The 26,242-nt window shown below is 44.4% G+C and overlaps 1 protein-coding gene and 1 long non-coding RNA gene across 2 annotated transcripts in view; one reads left to right on the forward strand and one right to left on the reverse strand.

Moving 5' to 3' along the window:
• The window catches only part of SETBP1 (SET binding protein 1), a 373,273-nt gene that overhangs the window by 212,236 nt on the left and 134,795 nt on the right, over nt 1-26,242 (forward strand).
• Nucleotides 1,938-23,337, reverse strand: LOC117796134. Its single transcript, XR_004620520.1, has 3 exons — nt 23,214-23,337; nt 2,943-3,077; nt 1,938-2,054 (listed from the first exon to the last, which is right to left on the reverse strand). It is a non-coding gene; the product is annotated as an uncharacterized LOC117796134 (long non-coding RNA).

The following is a 26,242-nucleotide window of genomic DNA, read 5'->3' on the forward strand; positions in this document are numbered from 1 at the left end:
TGATAGGTAGATTCCCTGTCTCCAAACTCCAATTTCGTATGGCTGGAATGAGACTCAGAACGTTAGAATTTTCACTGAGCCCTCCAGGTAAACCTGCTACAGGGATCCCAGATCCACATCTTCAGAATATTAGTGAGAAGAGATTGTTTCCAAGGGCCCAAATTTCCTGAGTTTCTGGAAGGAAGCCTGCCTCCAGGATTCATCCTCCCTTCTCACAGCCTGTGCAAGGGCTCCAGGTTCTACTGTACAGAATCTCGCCGCCGAGCGTGGTTTGGAGCAGAGTAAATTCCTTTTAGGATTATAGGATTAGGAAGCTGAAAGGTGATTCAAATTCTTGATTAAACAGAGAGAAGGAAACAGGAGGGGATGCTCCGGAGCTCGCACATCACTCCAATGTGTTTTCTCTGTAATTAGAGGAAGTGATTGCAAAATATTTGAAAGGATTAAATGCTCAGAGAATATAGTGATCAAATAACATGAGATGCTGCATTCTTTAAAATGATCACTGGCTTGGCTTTGCACGTGGTGTTGAACTGCTGTCACTTACTCCTCAATACTCATGGGATGCATGCCCAGATGGAAATGCTCTCTGCCACAAGTTAGGGGAGACAGCCCCGAGTTTCACATTGGGAGACACTGGGGTCTAGTTTGGGGTCCTCCACAAAATTCTGAGTGGTGGCAAATTAAGCTATAATGTCTTTATTGCTCTGCTTTCTCTTTGGTAGAATGACAACAGTAGGGGCGCCTGGGTGGCTCAGTCGGTTAAGCGTCTGCCTTAGGCTCAGGTCGTGATGCCAACATCCTGGGATCAAGTCACTCATCAGGCTTCCTGCTCAGTGGGGAGTCTGCTTCTCCCTCTCCCTTTGTTGCCTCCCCTGTTTGTGCTCTCTCTCTGTCAAATAAATAGATAAAGTCTTTAAAAAAAAAAAGAAGAAGGATTACAACAGTAATGCCTGCAATGTCTGGCTTTACTTTGGCCGTTATCGATATCTACTAATCCAGCAATAATTTACAGAAAAGCTATTTTAAAGCCTCTCTGGGACAAGGAGAGCAGTTTTTTTAAATATAAATAATCATGTTTATTGAGCAGCTTCCACGTGGGGGCTAAGGAAGGGCATAGTTCAGGGATGTTGGAAATAGATTTGGTGTGCTTTCTCAAGAAAGAAGATTCCCTCTCCAAAGGAAAACTGCAGTAGTTGGCTGTGGCAATGCATGCTGGCCCTGGTGTATGAGCCTCAGGGGTCAGCCATGCAAGAGAGAGTTCCAGACCTCAGAGCCGGCCAGGTCAGAGCTGGGGGCTTGTGTGAGGTCACACAGGGCCCTGCACTGAGAAGGCCCCACACTTGGTTGGTTGCTCTGCTCTCATCATCTTGAAATTCTTCATAATTTTGGAACAAGAAGCCTCACTGTTTCATTATACGTTAGGCTCCACCAACCACGTAGCCAGTCCTGATTCAGATTCTTTGCCCTTGGGCAAATTGCTCGACCCTGTGATCTAGAAGGGACCCAGAATCCATCTGTATGATTGTGATGGTAAAACACAAAAATGTATATTAAGTGTCTTATTTGTGGAAGATGTTTAATAAATGTTATGTGTAAAGGGAAGAAATAAGACCAGAGCTGGAGATGGCCAGCTTTTTCTATAATGGGCCAGAGAGTAAATATTTTAGACTTTGCAGGCTGTTCTGTCTCTGTTGCAAGCACTCAACTCCACCATTGTAGTTTGAAAGCAGCCACAGACAATGCGTAAATGAATGGGAGCAGCTGTGTTGCAATAAGACTTTATTTAGTAAAACAGATGGTCATAATTTGCTGACCTCCGGACTAGAGAGGCTAGGGACGTAGAAGACAGAGAAAGCTGAGACAAACAGACCAGTCGTTTCAGAGTATGGTCCCAGGATACGCAGCATCGCTCCCACCTGTTAGAATTGCCTCCTCTTGGGTCTTACCCCAGTTGCTGTACGTGGGAATGGGTCCCAGCAATCCAGCAATCTGCGTTTAACAAGCCTCGCAGATGATTTTGATGCATGGCTCATGTTTGAAAGCCACTTCTCCTAAAACAAAGAAATTCAGCAGTCCAAATGTAAAGCAAAGAGCAAACGTAAGAAGACTCCAGCAAGAGATTGTGGATTGGTACGAAGGCATGTATCTTGAGGCTGCATTATGCACCTCAGATGTTCCTCCCATTGATCCTGGCCACCAGCCTGGGATCCTTGAGAGACTAAGGTCTTACAGAAAGTGATTAGAGTGACTGATTTTTCTCCATTCTCCCAAAGATGATACATAGCTAATACCATTCTAGATGCATAGAAGAACAATTGATGTATTACAGTGAACTCCATGAGGCATTTGTTTTCAAAGAGTGGGCCCCAGACCACCAGCCACAGCATCACCTAGGAACTTGGTAGAAAGGTACATCCTCAGGTTCCACTCAGGCCTACTGTGAGAGTTGTAACTGACCCTTCAGGTGATTCTGAGCACATTCAAGTTGGAGAACCACTGGATTGGGGCACTCAGGCTTAATTCTCAATCCTGCTTACAAAGAGCTGCCACAACCACCCAGTGTAGGAGATTGGGTGGGTATTGAAATGATTGCTCCAGGCATTTGGACGGTACCGGGAGGAAGGGTGTGGATTTGAGGCCAGTCTGCCCAAATGTGAGTCCAGGGCCCCTAGTATTCTGTCAAGTAATACTAGAAACAATCACAATCCCTCCTCTACCCCCATGTTTTAATTTAACATATGAATCCACTTAACTCCACAAAGGCCATAAAGTGCACATGGGTCTTAAATACATAAAACTGAGCAAAACTGTTTAATCTGACACCCTGAGAAGACTCTCCTTCGTCACTTAAGCTAATAATGTTATTTTAGTTTAATTCTCTTGCTTTTGGGGGAATTAGCTGCCTCTCATTTTGCTAGGTTCCCTCCTTCCCATCTTACCCCTCCCAGCATGAAGATTCATCCCTGGGTCTGCATTAGTGTGCAACATCAACTGTTTTGTGCCATTCTGTTTGTTCTGGGATGAGACTGGACTTTCTTGTCCTTTGTTCAGGCAGGAGAGATGACATTGAAAAGCTGAAAAAAATAAATACATAAAGTCAGCAGAAGATAGACTTTGGAGATTCTAGCTTTTGAGGCCAAACAGACCTATCTCATGAATTGAGTCTTTTCCTGATCCTTTGTGTTTCTAGCATCATCTTTCTGCAGGGGAGTGACTTCTGTGCCCTGGAGGGGCAGCTCTTCGGTTCATGGTTGTGGGAGGCAGCCTTTTCCTCTTGGTGGAAGCTTTTGGTAGAGATGGGGGTAAGCAAGGTAGAGAAGTGGGTGACATGACCCCTTGCCCCATTTGACCGACTCAGTAGATCCTGAGGATCTTTGATGTACATCTTTTGATGTATCCCCCCTCCTAGAATCCACCTGTCCTGTCATAATAGCCCATCATTTACTACATATATATGCTGTATGTATAAACAATATGGAGAGATTTGACATTGGGCTGATCTGCTTTGCAATAATTGTGACTTGACCAATTAGAAATAGTATCCAGGGACAAGCATTCCTAGTAGTATGGGCCATTAAGAACCACTACTTTTCCTCTTTCATTCTTTCGCCACCAATGATATATCTTAACATATCTTTTTAATTCTCTTAGGAAATGTTCATTCTCTGGTTACCAACTCACTTATACAACCTAGTTATTCTGACTCATGTCCCTTTCATGGGCTCATGTCCCTTTGGAGCTCCATAGTTCACTATGGTAGCCTCTAGCCACGTGTGGCTATTTAAATTTGAATTAATCAAAATTAAATAACATTTCAGTTGACCTTGAACAACAGGGGGTTAGGGGTGCTGGGGCTCCACGTGGTCAGAAATCCACATACAATCTTTGACTCCCCCAAAACTTAACTACTAATAGCCTACTGGTGACCAGAAGCCTTACCGATAATATAAACAGACAATTAACACATATTTTGTATGTTATGTGTATTATATGCTGTATTCTTACAATAAAGTAAGCTAGAGAAAAGAAAATGTTAAGAAAATCATAAAGAAGAAAAAATACATTTACAGCACTGTGCAGTATTTATTGAAAGAAAAAAGTGTATATAAGTGGACCCATGCAGTTAAAACTTGTGCTGTTCAAGGATCAACCGTAGTTCAGTTCTTTAGTCACACTAGACACGTTTAAAGTACCCAGTAGTTAGATGTGGCTAATGGCTACCACATTGGATAGTGCAGATGTACAATATTTACATCACTGCAGAAAGTTCTACTGAGCAGCACTGCTCTGGAGCTCTGCCCTTACCGCCCCCTCCTTGCTTTCCCTCTCCCTCTCCCTCACGCAGGAGTCTCATGTAAACTCTCATGTCCTTTCCTTCCATCACCTCTAACCAGCATGTATATTAGGCACTCGTTTGTACATAATAGAGTCTGACTAATTGCTAACACTGTTTGCCATGTGAACATTTTATTTTATTTTTTTTTAAGATTTTATTTATTTATGTGACAGAGAGACAGCCAGCGAGAGAGGGAACACAGCAGGAGAGTGGGAGAGGAAGAAGCCGGCTCCCAGCGGAGGAGCCCGATGTGGGACTTGATCCTGGAACGCCAGGATCATGCCCTGAGCCAAAGGCAGACGCTTAATGACTGCGCTACCCAGGCGCCCCCATGTGAACATTTTAATATGAATAAAACCCTTCAGCTAAATTGGGTTGGAGGCAAAGAAAGTGGAGGCAGAGGTAGAGTGGACTAGGGCTGGGTGGGGGTGGGTGGGGAGCCTTCAACATGGCCTTTGAGCTGCCCCAAATCACACATGGTAAATAGGCATCTTCTAACCAGCATTTTTCTGTGAAAATGTTGAAAAATACAGAAAATTTGAAAGAATATGATGAACATCCATACACTGTTTACCATCAAAATTTACCAAATTTGATGACCCATTTGAAAAACAGATGCCAGAAAGCCTGACCATTTACTGCTACCTACTTCTGCAGGCATCTCCAAATAGCAAGGGAAGTCCCGTACATACCATGTTACCGTTACCCAACGCAAGACATGAACACAAATTCCACATCAGTTAAACATTTACTCACACCAGATATTTCCATTGTAACCATTATTTCCATGTGAAAAATGAGTTTTAGGCGCACGATGAGGATTTTGTTTCCCTCCTACTCTGAGCAGTGCCTTTCTGATATGTATACACCTGCTGTCTCACTCAAGGAGACCAGAGGATTTTATCTTCCTTTGGTCGCCCCTAGATGTCAAGGAGAAGGTGTATAAATACATCACTATCTGATATTGCCGACAGTGCGGATCCCCTTCACTTACCAGCCTTCCTGGGAGAGAGCTTGTAAACCAAGCTACAGGGAGCCCAAGGGGGACTTTAGGGAGGTGACTCAGATGATGAAAGAGAGAAACAAAAGAAAGGTAAGGAGCAACACTTGCCCTCAAAGACTTTATGAAATAGGCCAGGCTTTGGAAGTGGACAAATGCCATTGCCATTATCATCATAACACCTGTCATTCACTCTCTTTTTCTCTTCAATCAGCTTCCTACACCATCTTTGTCCCCAGTGCTTAACACAAACTAGCCACAAAATAAATGCGTATTAAAATTAAAATCTTAAAACAACCATCAGATCAAATTCATCTAATGTCACATGGTAGGTGCTCAATGAATACCATATTACTTAAATTGAATTGATTTATCAATCTCCTTTCTGAAAACTCTTTGACACTTAATACCCGTGCTGCTCGTTTGATGGTCTGAAGTTGTTATTTAATCCTCGACATTTCATTTATTTTTCCTTATATATAGCTTGCCTCCACATTGAATTATAAGGTCTGTTGGGCCAGGAGCCGTATCTTCTAATTCTTATTATCCTGCATAAAACCTGCTACAGTGCTGAGTCTACAGCGGGCTATCCATACATATTTGCTGAATGGATGAATGGATGGATGAATGAATTAGCAGAATTGAATCTTACAAACAGGAAATATAATTACTTTAGAGACCAGGTTTAGTGTGGGTCTGTGCTACAAAATCTATGACACCACCTCTTTTTGAATGATAAGGGTGAAATGAATGGCCCCTCTGTGGACTACTTTTTCGTTTATGCATAAGATTTCTGGACTTCTGACAACATGTGTACACAAAACACAAACACAAATCTACCTGTCGCTCCATGCCTGGGGGTCAGTGCTCATCTCTTCTGGTCTAGGCATTTGTAGCCTTTATTCATTTTGCCTTGAATACCCAGCTCTTGCAGGTGTAACACTGTTGGTTTAAATGCCCTCCTTTGAGCATTTTTCTCATGTTGAAAGATGCTAAGTTGCATTATAAATGAAGCTTATATAACAAAAAAAAAAAATCCTCTCAAAATTTAAGGCCATTTGCACAGTCTTAGCAATGCAAAATCCTATAATTATCTGAAATTAGCTAAGCACACAGACACAGGCTGGAATGGGTCTGACTTGATGACAGTTAATCTGGAAGAAGACCTGGTTATTTATATTAGTTAGGGTAGGCTGGACGGACTTAACAAATATGTGACAGTTCACGGCCAAATTTTCTGGTCAGTGATTAGTACGTCTCCATGTAGTGATTCAGGGCCCCAAGCTCCTCCCATCTTGTGGCTCTGCCATCTGCCAAGGTCTTATCTCTTTGAATCAAATTAGAAAAACAAGAAAAAGGAACATGGCAGAGGGTATCCATTTCTCCAAATATTTGTTTGAGAAATGGCACACATCTCTTCTGCTCATATGCCACTTGCTAGAATTCATTCTGGGGGCCATCTAACTAAAGGGAGTCTGGAAGATATAATCTAACAGCATGCCCAAGAAAGAGAGGAATTTTTTTTTTTTTTTATGAAGAGCTAGCAATCTCTGATGCTGTTTTAGGTGACTTCAAAATGAAAAGGGTAAAAGGAAAACGTAAGCCCCATGAACAGAAGTATCAGAGTCTGTGGTAAGAGAGCCAATAGTTTTGGGAAAGTACACAGTTCCAGCAGTGGCCAGGTACCACATTTAAAGGGAATATTGAAAAACCAGTGCTGGAACAAAAGAGGACAAGCCAAGATGGTAGGAGTCCAAGAAGCATATCTAGAGGAAAGGATGAGTGAAATTAGAGATCTTTGTCCTGGGCAGGAGAAGTGTAGGAACACGTTCTTGTTTGCTGAAGCTCTAATAGAAGAGGAGGGTTCCAGAAGCTCCAGTTCCAGAAGCTCAAATGTTCACTCTTATAGAATTTAGGAGGCTAAGAAATATGTATCCCCAGGTCCCGTCACATTGCCTATAACATCTGAGACATTCAGTAAATATGTATGGATGGAAGTAATTAGTTAATTAATAACCAGGACCCAGATTTCCATGCTGGGTCCTGAGAGAGGTCTCTGACAAGTAAAGGCTCTAATACCAAAGGCACGAAGGCTCTAATACCTCTAACACCAAGAGCACTGCAGCCTTGATGCAGCAGAGATGCGTCCGTGAGACACAGCATTCACAGCGTTCAGCTTCCACTCGCTGGGGTCCCTGCAGCTCTGATTCAAGGGCGCATCCTCCCCGATCAGGCTTTTCAGAGGTGCTATGTTGCCCTAGGTTCTAGTACTCAGGAGAAGTCACCCAGAAATGAACTGACCTGGAGATGTGACAGGGGAGTTTCTCAGAATGGGAAGATGCTTTTGGAAAACTCTTTGCAACCCCTTCCCTCCAAGCTGGTGCTACCATGGGCTGCAGTTTAGCGTTTGATCTCTGCAGACGTGGAGCTGTGCTGCCTCAGCGTCAGAGCTCACAGCCCAGGGGCGGAATGAGCACCTGGCCGCCCTTTCCTCTCCACGTGCCCTTGCAGCGATCCTGCGGTCCAGAGAGGTCAGTCACTGTATGATGAAACCTCTGAATCCTACTTCGGAAACATCCAGGCTTTGTGTCGATGGGGTCACTAGCGCCAAGATTCCCGGAGACGCTGGCGGTCTCTGTCTTTCCAGCTGAGTCTAGAGATCACTTGTGAGTCTTAGGACTTATTTAAGAGGAGGCTGAAACACCAGAATTGGACTCTGGAGAAGGCTGCAGGGAAGCGGCTCGGGGCCACCTTCTCCCTCTTCTGGCGAAGGCCTCAGCAACAGCTGAAGTGACTAGCATCCACTCTGTTTCCTTAGTGTTCTTCACGTTCCTGGCAACTTTTTTACAGTTAGTTCACCAGGTGAGATTTGAAGGGAGAAAATACTTCCACAAAGATAAAGTTTTAAGCAAACTGCTCTTCAGATCTCCCTTTCATCAAGAGAGATGGCCAGAGCACAGAAAGAAGTGGCCTCCTTTTCTTTTTTTAGAAGAACGAAGAAATGCAGTATAAGAAGTGTCCCGAGTTGTGTCAGGAACCAAAATTTGGCTAGATTAGTTTTATATGTTTATTCATAGCTCTCTTTTTTCTAGACTTGATTTTAAATGGCTTCAAAGATAGATTAAACTTAACAAGATAGGAAACACGAAAAGACACAAAAGAAGAATATGAAAATGGGAATATAAATTAATTTAAGCGACTAGACTATTCTAATCCTATTTGGGTTGTTGGGTCAATGATTCTGTGACCCTGGTAATTCTCTTAAGTTCTTATTTTGCTTTTAATAACAGATTTAATGAAGTATAATTACACACCATAACATTCACCCTTTTGAAGTGTACGATTCAGTGATTGTTAGTATATTTGCAGATTGATGCAGTCAGCACCACTATCTAATTCCAGTACATCTTCATAATTTCCACCCCCCGCCAAAAATCCTCTATCCATAAGCCATTACTCTTCCTTCTCTACTGTCTCCAGTCCCTAGCAACTACTAACCTACTTTCTGTTTCTACATAGGCCTGTTCTGGACAATTCGCATGAACGGAAGCACCCAGTACGTGGCCTTTTGTGTCTGGTTTCTTTCACTTAGCATAATGTTTTCAAGGTTTATTTGTGCTGTAGTATGTATCAGTATTTCATTATTTTTTATGACTAAAAAATATTCCATGATAAGGTTACACCACATTTTATTCATTCATCAGCTGATGGACATTTGGGTTGCTCTCACTTTTGGCTTTCATTAAAAATGCTGCTGTGAGCAGTTACGTGTAAGTTTTATGTGAACCTGTGTTTTCAGTTCTCTTGGATATAGACCTTGGAGTGGAATTGCTAGGGCATAAAGTAACTATGTTTAGCTTTTTGAGAAAGTCCCAGATTGTCTTCTAAGGCAGGTACAGTGCTAGTAACGTGTGAGGATTTCCATATCTCCACGTCCTTACCAACATTTGTTCTTGTTCATCTTCTTTACTCATAGACACCGGAACAGATACGATGTGGCATCTCACTGTGATTTTGATGTGTTTTTTCCTAATTGCTAATGATGTTAAGCATCTTTTTTTTAAGGTTGACCTATTTATTTGAAAGAGAGAAACAGCATGCGAATGGGGGAGGGGCAGAGAGAGAATCCTCAAGCAGACTCCCCGCTGAGCGCAGAGCCCAGTGCACGTGGGGCTGGTCCCTGGACCCCAAGATCATGACCTGAGCCGAAGTTGGACACTTAGCTGACTGAGCCACCCAGGTGCCCCATTTTTTTAAAGATTTATTTATTAGAGAGAGAGTTGAGCATCTTTTCATTTGCTATTGGCTACCTATGTATTTTGGGGGGAAGAATGCCTATTCAATTTTTCACGCATTTTTAAATTCAGTTACATGTCTTAATATTTTGTAGGAAACATCCTGAAATACAAGTTCCTCATCAGATCTATGAGTTGCAAATATTTTCTCTCATTCTGTGGGTTATCCTTTTATTTTCTTGATGGTCACCTTTGAAGCACAAAAGTTTTTAATTTTGACAAAACCAATGTATTTCCTTTTTTTCTTGTTGCTTGTATTTTGTGGCTGTACCTAAGATGGCTTTGCCTAACCACAGATCAGGAAAATGGACTCTTATGTTTTCAGGAGTTTTACAGTTTTGCTATTACATGTAGGTCTGTGGTCCGTTTTGAGGTAACTTTTGTATATGGTGTGAAACAGGGATTCTACTCCTCCTCCTCCTCCTGCATAGGTGATGTATACAGTTGTCCCAGCACCATTCACTGGAAAGAATTTTCTTCCCTGTTGTATTACCTTAGCACGTTTATCTAAAGTCAATAGGCAATACATGTAAGCGTTTATTTCTGGACAATCAATTCTATTCTATTGATCTGTGTGTCTGTCTGTAGGTCAATACCATGCTTCTTGATTTCTGTAGTTTGTAGTAAATTTTGAAATCAGGAAGTATGAGACTTCCAACTTTGTTGTTTTTCAAGATTGCTTTAGCTATTCTCGGTGCCTGACATTCCCACAGGAATTTTAGGATCAGCTTGTCAATTTCTGGGGGGAAAAAAAAAAGCGCGGGGGAGAGTACTGCCCTAGGTCTTTTAGGCCTCATTTTCTCATCTGTTTAAAAAGATCGATGACCTGTGTGCTGTGGAGTTCTTGTGCAGCCCTAAAGGACGTGAACTTGCTTTAAATGTTAAAAATACTAAACTAGTTAAAAAGAAATACTAAACTAATTTTAATCATCATTTTCAGAAAAGACCTCTGCTTTTGCCCTTCTTTTTTGTGCTCGCATGGTTCAGTCGTGACTGGCATGATCGCTGCCCTGCTTCTAGACTCACTGGAAGCAATGGTGCCCTGCTGGTTTACTCAGGAGCCAGGGTGCTGCCGGCTCCCTCTGTTAGAATCACAAAATTCTGAGTCCGTACAGGGAAATGGCCTCACCTACCTAAAGGTGGGATAGGGTTACTGTCAGAGAAGAGAGAAGGGAGGAGCAATTGGAGCGAAGAAAAAATAAGGAGCAGTGGAGACCTTCTTTGGCTGGTGGCGGCACGTAGAGAATTAGACCACAAATGGGTCTGTCTCTTGAGAGGTTGGTATCTGGAGAGCGGGCCTGAGTGGAGAGCAGTTCCCTGCTCCTGCAGACTCCACCCCACTTCAGGGGGGCAAAACCCGTTACTAGAATAGATCAGAATCCAAGGATCCAGTCCAGGGCTGTGTGCTTGGCTGCCTTTCATTCCGATTGCAGACTCCAAATGCAACCCAGAGCAGTGACACAAGGGAGACCATCTTGGTCAAGGCCCAAGGCTGTGAGGTTTTCTCATGCAGGCTGCCCTTTTGAACTTGGGACAGAGTGGCGTAGCCTTCCTGCTTTGGAGCTGGACTCAGGGTGACTGGAAGCCAAGAGCAATCCAACCACAGCTCTTCCTTCTCCTTTCCTCTTCCTGCTATTTAGAGTAACTAATGTCAGCATCACAGTTACATTAGCTAAGTTTGTGGAAGGTAGGACATTATGTTATGTGCTTTGTATGCAATATGCTGTGTAATTATAACCACAGCCCTATAAAGTCAACACGGTTATTATTATCCCCATCTTCCAGATGACAAAACTAAGGCATGGTCAAAATTACAGAGATTTAAAGGAGGCAAGTCCAGGATCGATCTGAAAGACACTATGTCAGAGTTTGCCAGGCATTTCTTTCTCTTGTCTCTTTTGGTTCAAATGAAATTTTATCACTTTATCTATACCTGGTGATCATAGTATCAGCTTTCAGCTCTCAGAAATTAAAAGACGCTCAAGGTTCTAAATCCCATGGCTCCAAGGAAATATGTTCCAAGTCCCCTCCAGACCACACTATGCTCTCCCTTCTCTCAATTCCTGTTGTATTTATAAAGAACTGGCACTGATTTCATAACCACTGGACGAGGTGGTCTGGAGGCAGCGATGCACCTGCCTTCTGGGTTGCCGGCATCGGGGACAATGCCCAGACAGTGCCTCGTCCTCTCCAAAAACGTTTCCTATGGTGAGCAGGTGGCTCTCAGTCAGGATGCGCTGACTTCATTCTGTGGCCTTCCTGGTGTAATCCGCCGTCAACACCACCGCTGTCTGGTAGTAACAAGACACCCTTCAGTGTCACCCTAACCATGAAGGACTGATTCAAGAGACGGTGATGGGGTGAGGAGAGCAAGGGAGGGCCAGGGAAGGGGAGCTGCTCTTGGGGCAATTTTTCTCCCTTTGCTGTTTCATTCGGGCCAAACCCACTTTTCCCAAACCTTTGTGTCTTTGATGGAGTCAAGAAGATGAAGGGAGCTTGTTCCAGGACGACGCAGAGTATATACCTATTGACCGATTTCCCCCTAAGTAAACTGAACTGGATTAAAATTCTGCCCCGTGTTTGCTAAAGTGCCATGCCCATATATCCGTGAGGCAGGTAGGTGTCCTGCCAAGGTCAGTGTCGGAGGTACCTGTGACAATGAAGCCTTCCTGTCCTTGGCAACCCTTCTCCTCCCAGGGGAAATGCAATCTCTTGCCCCGGCTGCCTGCAAACCGGCAGGGTTTTTGTTTGTTTTGTTCTCTAAGTACATACAAGAGCTTCTGGTTTGATTTGATGTTGTCAGCAGCCAGAAGGGGTTATTTCTCCTTTTAGATCCCATCTAGTGCCTCTTCACAGGGAATTCTAGCCACTGACTCCTGTGCATTTTCAGTTTACAGGCCTCGGGGTTGCCCCCCACCCTTCTCCCCCTCCCCACCCTTCTCCCCCTCCCCACCCGCTCTGCATGGTTGGCATTTGCAAGGCTTTGAAGTGATGGGGAGGGTGATGCCTGGAGTACCCTGGGTATTGCTATGGCCCTTGGGTCTCCCCCACATCCCTGCGTGTGTACCCGCATTACTGCTTTGTAACACCGGCTATCTGAAGGTGTGATTGCTTTTGAAAAGAGAGGAAAAGTGAGAGAGTTTCTGTAAAATCAAAACACCATTGGGCCTGGCCCCGAATTTGAGGTGAGGGTGAGGGAAACTGTATCTGTGCCAAGAGGCATTTTGGTTCACCATGATCGCCCCCGTTATCTGTAGCTCACTGTGGTTACGGTCACTGAAATACCACAAACACCCCAAGTGGGACCTGTCTTGGAGTGTAGAGCAGGCAGAGAATTGAGAGCTGAAGGGCCTTGAGAGAGCCATTGCACTGCCCTTTCGCCCTACAAATGATGTTCTCCAATGAGGAAATTAAGTGACTTTCGAAGACTCTCCATAGAATCCGGGTTAGAACCTGGAAGCTGCGTCTGCTGCCTGCCAGCCAACTGTTTTCAGAGCACCTGCGAGTTTTGTTTTGATCCTTAACAAATCAGGAGCCCTTCATTCAGGCTGACAATGGCTCCTTCCTGAAAGCTAGCTTCCCCCTCATCCCCTTTCTCTTACTATGAGTGGGTTCCAAAACAAAGAGCTTTATCTCCCCAATGCTAAGGCAAAGAAATTGCATTGTTTAATTTGGAGAAGTTGAAAACAGGGTCTCATCAAAGGGGTAGAAATGATGCCACCCACCTGGGCCTCCCACCGTTAGGCAGTAATGCTCTCCCGCAGGGAGATATATGGAGCAAGGCCCTGTCTGAATTCTCCCAGCACACCCAGCCCTTACTAGGAGCCTCTGAGCTCTGCAGTGGAATTCCTCATCATAAAGGGCCTGATGTATACTGTTCAGCTTCCCATGTCTTTTCTCTAGTAGACATTGTACCAATATTCACCGTTGCCTAATTACATGCCAGGGACTGGGACAGACACTATGGGGGAGGCACAGATTTATAGGCAAGTCTCAAGGCTCGTGTCTTGAGCTTCTTGGGGCTCCTTCCCTCAAGGCTCTCTCATGGTTAGATTCAAGCGTAAACTTCCTAATTCAAACCATTGGCACTGTGGGTGTCCTGAGAAAGGAGAGAAGTGGATGGCGTCTGTAGTATCAGCTTCATGGAAGACCACGGGTGGAGGTAGGGCAGGACTGAAGGGTGGTGTGCGTGGCCAGAACACACAGTGAAGGAAGGGCCTGGAGAACAGAGAGGAATGCTCTTGGAAAGGGCTAGAGCAGGAAGGAAAGTGGTTTTCCTGCACTCCAGCAAGGGAAGGACTGGACCATGAGTTCACTCTGGCTGCCCCTACCCATTCAAATTAGAGCCTTGCCGTGCCACTGAAGCAGTAAGGAGAATGTGTGTCTCCGCCATGGTCAACCCAGAACTGAATGTTGTTTCCAGTGTGCTCTCACAGACATCTTTGAGTGGCCCACGGTGACCGCAGCTGGCCGCGTGAAGGTCAGGGTGACACAATACTATGGCTGGACCCATTCTATTTTTAGTTACTAAGGAGGATTGGTTGCATTGGTTTGTTTTCTGTTTCCATCCTCCCTCTACTCCTTTCTCAGCCTTTTGCAATAGGGAACTTGCATGCCATTCTGGTGAACTTAATCAAACAATAGCGGGCTCAGGACGGGTTCCCAGATGTGGCCTTATGGTGTCTGTAGCTTTTGTCCTTAGATGGGGGACGGACTCTAGGCTGGCAGCAGAGTGTCTGGAGCTGCAGAGGCTATCCTCATCGCCCCTAGCCCAGCCCAAGACATGCCTTTGTTTTATGATCTTTGTGTGTGGTTTCCTTTGGCTACTTATAAAGGCTTTGCACAGATGTCAGTTCAAAGAAAATTGCAGTATCATGAGTTACCTGGGGTGAGAGTATTTGTCATTCAGAACTTGACCATCACTATTAGCTGTTGATTATGAACACCCTAGCCTAGGACAGAACTTAATATGGAGCAAGGCCCTGCCCTCTAGGAAATATTCTGTTCTTAGCAACACAGCGTACACTTGAGTGACTAGGGAGATCATGCATTATATTTTGTTTTGCCATTTCAACACTCAGGTTTGAAGTTTGATTTCTCGTTTGATTTAGTTTGTTTTTCCTGGGCAGGATCAAGGTCACAGTTTCTCTATATGGCAGGGAAAGTTTGGCAGTAAATGAATGGATTTGGCACTGTCTTTGCTCTTTGAGTGGACTATCACCTTCTAGATTCAAACAGAAGGAGAGAGATGTTTTCCTAAGAATCTGTGTAATCAAATGGTGATAGGAGTGATAGGGACAGATAAGAATGGGATGCCATCAGATGTTACCGTTTAGACCAGGTTTGGGACTGGGTTAAGGTTTTTTTTATTTGTTTCGTTTTGTTTTTAGAACATTAAATCTGGAAGGAGCCTAAAATGTCATCGTGACTAATCCCTTCATGTTACACACAGAGTAATTTAGCGACAGAAACAGGACTTGAAACTGGGCTTCAATTCCCAATCTAGTGATCTCGACAATAAGCTTTCTCCAAGCACTGTTATGCCAAGACTACCCAGGATCACATTCTGATAATCGATGCCTTAGCACCTGGCTCATGGAATGAGCTCTGATTTTTGAAATCAAGGCCTATTTTAATTCCTTCATGCATCATAGACAGCGAAGGAGTCCATTAAAAAAATATTAAAGTTTACTAAGTAAATGGCTCAGATTGTGACTGATATCATTACAGCATTGTAAATGTGTGCATTCAATTGATTTGAATATAATTGTGGAAATAATATGTTGAGGAAATATCGTCTACTGTGTCCCTAAGTTGGCAGCCAGAGATTCCTGATATAATGGGGCATCCTCAAAGGAGCATGTAGGAAACATTTGCCCACTGTTTCTTCCCTCGCTCCATTATGCACCAGATGACTGCTGTCCAAGCAGTTCTCTCGATTTCAAAAATATACTCAAGGACTAGTCCCCAAAGGATGTGTGGGGTTTCATTTGGTGACTCAGAGAAGCATTATAAAACCACTTTTTTTTTTCCAGTTAAAAGGACAGTATCAAGTGGAGGGTACAAGACATTCAACTAAGCAGTGAGTCATTTAATAAGTATACACAGGTACTTAATAGTGTGCCCAGCCCATGCTAAACACCGTGGGAATTTAAGAGCGAGCGTGACCCTAGACCAAGGGGTCAGAGCATTGTTTGGAAGAAAAGAAGATATAAACCCATAAATATAATGGTAAATTATTAAGGGCTTGTGTTAGGGTTCTCCAAAGAAACAGAACCAATGAGATATGAATCAATATACAGAAGGAGATGTATTCTGTGGAGTTACCTCAATGATTGTGGAGGCTGGTGGAAAGCTGGTGGCAGGGGGTTCCAATCCAAACCCAAGGCCCAAGAACCAGGGGAGCCAATGTTGTATGTTTGAGTCCAAGTCCAAAGGTATAAGAACAAGGAGTTCCAGTGTCTGAAGGCAGGAGAAGATGGATGTTCTAGGTCAAGCAGAGAGCAAATCCACTCTTCCCCTGCCTTTGTGTTACAGTGGGGCCCTCAACAGACTGAATGAGGCCTATTTATGTTGGTGAGGGCAAGTCTTAGTCTACAGATTCAAATGCTAGTCTCATCTAGAAATCTGCTCACATTCACACCCAGAAATAATGGTTCACCAGCTCCCTGGGCATTCCTTAGCCCAGTCATGCTGACCCATAAAATTCACCATCAGAGGGCTCAAATGTTCAGTATTGACTAATTGTATCAGTCAGGTGCTAGCTATTTGAGATAAGACGGGGTTCAACAAGAATCAAGCGCAAGCTTCAGGCAGATACCAGAGCTGGGTTTTACTTAAGTGTAATGTGGTTAGATTAGGGGAAGGGAGGCTGGGAAAGAGTCCTACTCATGCACCTACTCCACTTACTGAGCGCCCTGGGCAAGGCACTTCACTCCTCTCATTTCCTCTGTCCTTGTGAGAAGCCCACAAGGTAGCTGTTGTGATCCTCATTTTACAGATAAGAAAATGGGTCAGGGAGACCAGACACTCATCCCCTATCACCCTACTAGGGCCTAGGAGTTAGGATCCCAGCCTACTAGACAACTCCAAGAAGTTTCCCCTCAGCACACTCTTTCCCTTTCCAGTCATCCCATCAGTGCTGTTCTCAGTCCAAACAAACACCTGTCCTTTTTCTGATTTCCCATTTCCTGACTGACTGAAGTTTGTGTGACCAGGAATCCTGGTTCCACAACGAAACATTCCTCAGAGTTTTCTCATAGAGAAAAATCCACTGCCTACTGCCCCCAGATGGTTCTTTCCTTCCTTCCATCTCTCTCTCACTCTCTCTCTCTTCCCCCCATTTCTCTCTCTCTCTTTTTTCATCCCACAAATATTTATTAAGTTCCTCTCAAACCCTCAAATTTCCTAAACATAATTTTTGTAAATATGGTTCCAATCCAGGTCACAGGGGAATCTGATACTGAGATGCCACCTCATGTCTGCACATGAAGTATGAATTGGTGTTTCCCTATTTGGGGAATGTGGGATAAAGTGTCTAAGAAACAGCCCAGATGTAGAGAGCATATTTTCAGAGCAAGCAGTATAATGAGGTTGAATGAGTCCTAAACTATGTCAGGAAATCTATATTTAGCTCTCAACATTGCTATGACTTCTCTCCATCTCAGAGAAGTTGTTTGAGCCCTTTATGCTGTACTTTTTGTCAAGTATAAAATGGGACTGAGAATTCCTTCCTTTTTGAACTTTACAGGGGTGTTGGGAGGCATGAGAAATTATGGGTGAAAACTGTTACAGAAATTGTAGACCACCCTGGGTCCAGTGACACTTACTTGCCGAATGAGCTGCTTTCCTCATTCCCAGACCTCATCAACACATGACTACTGGCCAACTTGCCAACTCATTGACTACACCATGCTCTGTTAATTGACTCTAGGGAACCCCATCAAAGGAAGAAACTAATAGATGTAATGGCTTGGAGGTAGCCCCATTCTCCAGAGAACCTCCTGAATGTCCCTCTGAGTGAACGTCAGGGGAAGGACACCCTCCTCAGGATGCTGTGTGGGGTAGAAAGAGGTTGAGCCAAGGTGCCTGTAAGCCAGTTGAGCTGGCAGGGTGGCTTTGCACCTGCCCTTTCTCTCTAGGCCTCAGTTTCCTTCTTTGTAAAATGAAGGATGATTAACTGATTCGGTGGTTTTGAAGGGTGCTCTCCAAGGGGCCTGTAGGGTCCACTTCAGGGCCGTTGCCTGGGGAGAGATGGTTTAGTGCAGGATAATGGGGAGTATTTCCAGCCCTCTGATCCCTCTGATAAGGCTCAGGCCTTATCTGCTTTATTTGTTTATGTTCCAGCTGGGATTTCATATAAATCAAAGATTACAAAACTGAAAAAAAAAAAAAAAGTTTTTTTTGTTTTTTTTGTTTTGTTTTTTTTTTAAAGCATGGTGGTAAGGTGATATTTAAAATGCCTAACTCTCTGGTTCTATAATCCCAGTTAATGAGTGAGTTATCCTCTGTCCCCTTCCCCCAACCATGAGTAAGTGCAAGGGGTTCAAGGCTTTGACTTCTCCCCAGCCACTCCCAGCAGGAGGGCTGGGGCTCTGACTCCTAGCTTCAGGGATTTCAGAGTCCCCCAGCACACTCCGCACCCTCTCCTGCTTGTTCCCCAGGCTGCTGGGGTCCACCTCCTACATGGAGGCTGGGGGGTGCCCTGCTGTCCTTGCTCTCTCTGTCTGCACTCATAGCCCGTGTGCAGCAGGACTCTGGGGTGCCACGCTCCCAAGGGTTGACTGCAGCGTCGGGGTGACTTTTGGGACTCTTGGGAGCCAGGTGTGGAGAAGGAAGTCGGAGAGGGGAGGCCGTCCTGAACGTGCTTGCCCTTGCTGCTGTGGGCTCGCGTCTTGCCCAGAGAGCCTCATGGAGCGCACGTGTCCTTACATGGACTTGTTCGCCATGGCCTGCCTGGAGCACGCTGCCCTCGGCTTGTCTTTTTGGCGAGCTTAGTGAAGTAGAGGGGACGTTTGAAAGCCAAAAATCCTTCCCGGTGCTGCCGAGCCATCCATACTTTCCTCTCCATAAACAGTTGTCAGAATTTGATTAAATGAACCCCCACACACCATCTATTTCAAAATAATAATCCACGGGACAGCCCGTACCTCTGCATAATGTGTGTTTGCCCTGGGATCTTGTCCTGGTGCTCTGGTTGTGTTTCTCAGGGGCACGCACTTGTGGGCAGGGTTCACCACCACCAGGGAGGGAGAGCCTCCGCCTGAGGAAGCAGGGCTCAGGCTTACCTGGAGTGCTCTGGAGCTCAGCTTCCCTCCTGGGCCAGGGCTTCTCCACGCATGGCCTCCTCAGCCTTGGCCTGACGTAAATCCTGCTGTGAGAGGGTCCCAGTGCAAAGAGCACTGGACTGGGAGTCAGGAGAAATGGAATTGATCCTGCCTGACCGCTAACAAGCCACTGGGCTGCCAAGAAAGGGAAGAGATTGCTGTGAGCGCCATGGGCGCTTTGTTATTGGCGTTGTTGAAGCACGGATGACTGGCCAGTGCTCGGAAATGCAGAGGAAAGGAACCCAGGTTGCACCAAGTAGCCTCAAATGTTCTTTGCAACTGAACATCGCCCATTCTGGCCATTTTGCTCAACTTTATGTAATCCACAGAATTGTTAGAATGAACAAAATGGCGTATCCAGAAATATCTGACCACAAGAACATGGCAGGGGGGTGTGAGAGTTTGTATTCCAGCTATCAGCTTTAAACCCAAGTTGATGTCTGAGCTGCACCCCACAGATGGCCTCATTGCCATCTTAGTGGAAACTTCACTCTTCCTGGATCAATTAACTGAGATTATGACAGCTATCAGCGGCCTCTTCCCCTAGGGCCTGCTACCTGCCAGCCACACTTTGGATTTTGTCAGAGAGAAAAAAGCAGCAGAGGCACCATAACTGGTCCCAGCACCGCTATTGTGTCCACGTGTCAAATGACACCTGTCCCGGCACTAGACCATGAGCTCCACATGGGCAGAGCCACACCCACTTCCTTCCCCACTGTGTACCCATCATCTAGCCCACAGAATCTCACATGGAGGGGCGCCCGGGTGGCTCCATCGGTTAAGGTCCAACTCTTGATTTCGGCTCAGGTCATGATTTCAGGATTGTGGGATCGAGCCCTGCCTGTATCCGGCTTTGCGCTCAGCGTGGAGTTTGCTTGCTCGTCTCCCTCTGCTTCTCCACCTGTACTCAGTCTCTCTTCCAAATAAATAAATAAATAAAATCTTTAAAAAAATCTTACATGGAGTTAGTGCTTGGTAAATATTTATTGAATAAAAATAAAGTACACATGTATGGTGACTAACATAATATAATAAAAAAATAATTAAAAAATAAATTAATTAAAATGTCAGAAGAGACAAGTTCCTGAATAGGAACGCCTTAGTAATATTTCCAATTGACCCACATTGCTAGGAAAAAGTCAGAATTAGGAAAATAAATGAAGATAATAAAGAGGTTTAAAAAAAAAAAAAAAAAAAAAGTACAGTAGGAGAATTGAGAACTAGGGACCTGACTCTACATGTACTACTTGTTAGGACAAGTGTCCATTTCAGTTAGGTCTCTGCTTGCGTGTCACTTCCTCAGAAAGGGGATCCCAGACCAGCCTGTGTCAGTCAAAGCCTCCCATTTTTAAACTTTGTCTTCATGGTTGTTTTATTTTTGTCTTAATAATTAATGTCCACCGATTAATTAATATATATATGCATACACACACACTACATGTGCTTGTATGGAAGTACACATGCGTATGTATATATCAGACATACGTATGTGTGTGTGTGTGTGTGTGTGTAAGTATAACACATATATAGATGTGTATACAGTTTTCTGTTTTTCTATCTCCCTTCTCCCCACTCGAGTATAAGCTTCATTCCTACATCTAGAATGGGACCTGGCAACTAGTAGTTGCTCAAAAAGTGTCTCTCGAATGAATGAATGAATGAATGAATGTTTATGAGACAAGATGGACTTGGGTTGAGTCTTTAAAAACTGATTATCCTTTGACTAAGCCCACAGGAGAGGGAGAATCCTGTAGATGAAGGGCGGCAAGATCAAAAGCAGGTTAGTAAAAAGAAGCATAGCAAGAGCCCAGTGGTTTAAAAATAATATCCATGTTGATTTATTATCATATGGGTGGCTGACGGTTGTCAGCGGTTGTCCAGTGTGGTTTGCAGCTTCTGCCAGGAGCAGCCATGAAGGTCCCTGCCACGTGGGTTCAAGCCCTCAAGGACAATAGCCACTTACTGGGAGTCTGAAAATCTCCTCCACTCAGGCTTCCCTGGAACTTAGGTCTTGAGAATATAGTAGTAGATTAGCTAGAAATAGTTCCCAGCATTGAGAGAGTCACCTTCACTTTTTGCAGATGATTTGCTTGCTTACCCATTGTTCAGCTTCCCCTTTGTCCTCATGTGCACTCAAATGTATCTACTAGAACATTACTAGTAAAAGGGATATGGTCTTGGGGAAACTGAGCTGAACTGACGAGTCTGAGGTGTACATTTCAGTCCTTGCTCTATCATTAACTAGCTGGGTGACCTTTCTAGTTTTCAGTTTCCTTACTCATAAAGGGAGGTGATAGGGCTACATCAATTTTAAGACACTTTAATTCTCAAATTGAACCTCAAATTCTACAGTAAAACCTGGACTTAGTAACAAAGACAATTTCCACACTCTACGGTCAGGCCCACTGTGAAGAATCTACCTAAAATGTAATAAATGATGAGTAAATTTCCAAGCTAGTAGCAAAACTTGCACACATACTTGAAGGGGGAGGGAGTTGACTCTCCCCAGCATCACTGGTAGTGGGTGTCAAGGGCTAAATTCTTTTGGGGCTAAATTCTTGGGAGGCTAGCCTAGAGCCTTGTGCCGGGGGGCTGGACATGTCTGATGGACCTGGGGGAGGGGGTTGGGGGAGTGTTCCAGAGGCAGCAGGTTTTGGAACAGCCATGTTAGGGTGGCTAAAGGAAGAGCAGAAGGCCCGCATGGAGCACTTCCAAACTAAGGTCTGTGCACTGGGGGAAGCCCGCGATCAAAAGAACAAAAATGCTTTGCTTTCAAACAGTGCTTTACAATTTCTGAAATGCCACTACAATTTTTTTTTTTTATCATCATAGTCAGTGCAGGTGCTAAATGTTGTAAGGGATCCCCTCAAAAGATTTACAGTCCAGGAGGGAGAATGGTAACAAGTAACTACACCATAAGGCAGGCCGCGCTAAGTCCTGTAGGATATGCAGAACGAATATTGTGGGAGCCCAGCAGACAGAGGGATAAATGGCATTGTGAGGCTTTAGGAAGGAGGTGGCATTAGAGTTGACTTTCGCCAGATGGAAACCAGGCATGCAAGGGCAACAGAGAACGGCTTTTCAGGGTAGAGAGAACTACGTGGCCAGCGTCACACATAGAGGGTCCTTTATGATGGGGTCTGCTGTGGCGCGTGTGTTTCAGGATGTCAGTTAGCCTGGCAGAGGAATTTGAACTCTATTCATGAGTCAAAGAGTAACCAGAAAAGACTTATAATCATAAGTGGTTACTTTGCTATGGAAAGATAAAATAAAGAAGCTTAAAGTAATCTCCGTGTTTTCCAAGTGCTTATAGTTTAGTATCGAAAAGAGCACATACATATGAAGAGATGAAGAGAACATAAGCTATCTCTCCCAGGATCTCATTTGTTCCTCACTATAACCCTGTGTAAGGCATTGTCATGCCCATTTTATACATATGGGCAAATAGAGAAATAGAGACTCTCATAAGTGATTGCCCAGAATCCCTCACATATTAATTATAGAGCCAGAACAAGGGCTTGAACCAGAAGCAGCACAAAACTGACGGTCTTTCTTGTAAAGTATGTACTAGCCATGTCCACGAACCCCCACCAAGATCCTAGGAAGAGAGATGTTTTCTCTTGTATCGAGTGTTACCATGTGAACTACAGCCACTGTTGGAATGTAAGGTGCTGAAGTTTGCACATTACCTTTATAAAGAGCTAGAGTAATTATCTCTTCCTCCCCTCCCCCAGCTCACTGGGGCTAGAATCTTAGCTTTGTGTGGCCCAGTTAAAAATCTCTTTTCCCTGTTTCTTTGAAACAGCTACGGTAAGGACAAAGGCTCTGTTTTATTTTTATTATTATTATTTATTTATGAGAGAGAGAGAGCACGAGCTGGGGGAGGAGCAGAGGGAGAGGGAGAAGCAGACTCCCTGCCGAGCAGGGAGCCCTAGGCTGGGCTGGATCCCAGAATGCTGAGATCATGACCCGAGCTGAAGGCAGATACTTCACCAACTGAGCCACCCAGGCAACCTCAAAGGCCGTGTTTTAATGACAGTTTTTCTTGCCTAGCTGAAGTGAGCCCCGCACGAGCAGACACACGGACGGCATTGCTTTGCTCTCACCCCTGGGTAAACTGTCTCTCTTCTCTTAAGCTGAAGGGGCACAGAATCCATAAGGCAGGAAATCTAATCACATGGCACATGTTCTAGCTTAAGGTACTGCCAGTTATAAAATGTTAGAGAAGCAGAAGTATTAGGGTAGGTACTTACCAGAAATGATGGTGTTCTCCAAGTGATGAGAAGAGTGTTGGGATCCCTCTGGAGGGTAATTGATCCAGGGCTCAGAGGTTTCACAGGTTGATCATCAAACCATGGACTATCACAGCCTTGAGAAGAGCCACTTTTTTAATTGCCATAAGCCCGCTGCCATGTTGGTTAGTGTGTAGCATGGAGCTGAAGTGTCACAATGCTTCAGATTTCTAGAATGGCAGCGCAGGGAAGAACTTTAGAGATCATCTCATCTGATCACATGGTTTTATGTAAGAGGAAACATACAGGAAAATGAAGTGAGTCACTGAAGATCAAAGATTATGACACTCTGGGCACCATGAGGACATGTAACTTCCCCTGAATGTGTAGATTTCAGCTGAGTACTTTGTGTCGTATTAACTCCTTTTCTCCTGCACAATATGGCTGAGCACTCGATGGGCAAGGACAGTATTCCTATTTAACTGGCAAACCAACTGAGCTCAGAGATATGTGAGCCCATATCACCAAGGAGTTAGCCTTGCATTCTGCACCAACAGGCAAGTGTCCTGGTGCGATTGAGTCTTTACATGGCATTGACTCACAATCATTAGGCCATTTACTTGGGATACATTTGTCCTGAGCCAACCATGCTCTTTAAATTAATTATGAATTTGTGAGCTCGCTGACAAGTCAGAGTTACTGCATTTGGAGGCAGAATTGAGTAAAGTTTACTGGTTGACACACTATTGAGCCTGGAACCCTCAGCATTGAACAGTAAGTAAATAGTTACCTTCACACACTTTGCTTCTCTTCCGTCTATGGGCATGATCGAATCCTTAGCCTCCCCTTACAATTAGCCAAAGCTTCAAAAATTTGTCGTTATTGAAGATGAGATACCAAGTAAGTTAGAACCCACGATGCCTCTCTACCATGCCATAGTGCCTCCTGCAAGAGCTAATGCAATCTAGAAAATAAAAGGAAGTATCTTTGATACCTTTAAGGAAGTAAGCCAGTAACTCTCAAATAATGGTTTGAGGGTTAGGAAACTAAGGTACTGGGTTGTCTTTATAGAAGTTCTGTACCTGCCAAAGAGACCCACTCTCTAGACCTTTTCCTTTTTTTCCCATCTCCTGCCAAATTTCTGCTTTTCAGGAAATCCCTGTAAGCCTGCTTTTTATTTGGTTGCAGATAGACACAAATAGGAAAACTTCAGGATGACCCAGTCATATATGTTGGACCCTTGAGACTGTGGCCTCCTTTCTACTGTGCTAAGAGGGCAACTGCCATCTAGTTAATAAATGATGCCAGGTTGGAGGTTAGGCACCTCTGAGCCCCCAGTTCTCCAGGCTCTTGTCATTCTGTCCTTCCCACTGATAAACAGGCTTTGGGATCAGGGAGTCAAATGTCATCCACAGCCTGGGATTAGAGTCAGCTCAGGCAAACCCTGTAAGAAGTGGCTAGAGAGAGAAAATCACCTCAGCTTTTTTTAATGTCTTTCAAGAATGAGGTTTCTCGGGGCGCCTGGGTGGCTCATTCGGTTGGGCGTCTGCCTTCAGCTCAGGTCATGATCCTGGGGTCCTGGGATCGAGCCCCACGTTGGGCTCCCTGCTTGGTGGGGAGCCTGCTTCTCCCTCTTGCTTTTCCCCTCCTCCTGCTTGTGCTCACTTGTGTGCACTCTCTCTCTCTCTCTCTGTGTCAAATAAATAAATAAATAAAATATTTGAAAGAAAAAAAAGAATGAGGTTTCTCCTATTTCCTTAATCCTAAATTAAAAATAATTGTGGTTTAGTGTTTATAATGGTGGAGCCGACATAAACCTTGAACATCTTCTATCACACTAGCCATTTTGTTTTATGGAGGGGGAAACTGAGGCCCAGAGGGGCAGTGCATGCACTAGAAATCAGGTTCCTGATACTCCTCCTAATGCTTTCTGCCCACTATGTCTCGAACTGTCCTTGCCTTCTGGCAGCCAACTTTGCCAGTTTAGGGGGGCATGGGTTCACTGTGAAGAAACCTGCACCACCGCATCCCAGTTATGTCTCAGGGCCAACTCCTTTGGTCCTTTGGTGAGAAACAGACTCCCAAAATACATTGGTCATGCCTTTTGAGTAGAATTGGTTCATCTAGGTACCTCTTTAGTAAGTCACCTCGAGTATGGCATCAGATTTCTCCCAGATGGTTCAGAAGAGTGCAGTCATCTCTTGAGAACCATGAGAGAAGGGAGCGACAGAACTTCAGAGATAGGGGGGCACAGCTTAGCTCTTTTTCCTTCTTGGGACTGTGTGAGGTTTTCTTCTCTTTTCTTTCTTTCTTTCTTTCTTTCTTTCTTTCTTTCTTTCTTTCTTTCTTTCTTTCTTTCTTTCTTTTTTTTATTTCACCAGAATGACCTAAACTTTCCAGGGCCTGTTTAATGGCTGAGAAAGTTGCTACAATCTTGCCTGGATTTTTTATTTTCAAAACCACAGTACCCAAGCTGTCTGGTACATACCCATGAGGCAGTAACCATAAAACAGAGGGACAATTAAATCTTAGTTCCATCTCCAGAATGTATACTTTTTCCCCCTGTAAATTCACACATAATAAAATATTTAAAAATGCTTTTCATTTCCCGATACATCAGAGCTGCAAGGGAGGGAGAGTAGGGGTGAGGAGAGGAGGGCAAGCTGTAGCCTGCTCCAGAACTGGGACCCACTCAACCCGCAGACTCACAGCAAAGAAACGAGGCTGGGTAGTCAGGCTCCTTTTATGATGGGAGAAACGACGGTTTTTATAGCACACTAAATAAAACCTGCTTTGGAGCTGGAAGTTTATTGCCAGAGTGGGGAGGGCTATTGTTTTGTTTTCAGTTTCCCTCCCTCCCTCCCTCCCTTTCAGCTAAGACAGGGAAAGATGGGTGGTGAGGTTTTAGGATTTCTCAGTAAGTGCATAGGAAGAATATGATTTTTGGAGATAAACTAACACTTATCCTAACTTATCCCTGCATCTCATGCTGATATTATGGGGAGTATGTTCGGCATTCTTGACTTTCCAAAATCATTAGAAGAGTTCTC

This window comes from Ailuropoda melanoleuca, chromosome 14 (genome assembly GCF_002007445.2).
Source record: "Ailuropoda melanoleuca isolate Jingjing chromosome 14, ASM200744v2, whole genome shotgun sequence".
Lineage (NCBI taxonomy): Eukaryota > Metazoa > Chordata > Mammalia > Carnivora > Ursidae > Ailuropoda > Ailuropoda melanoleuca.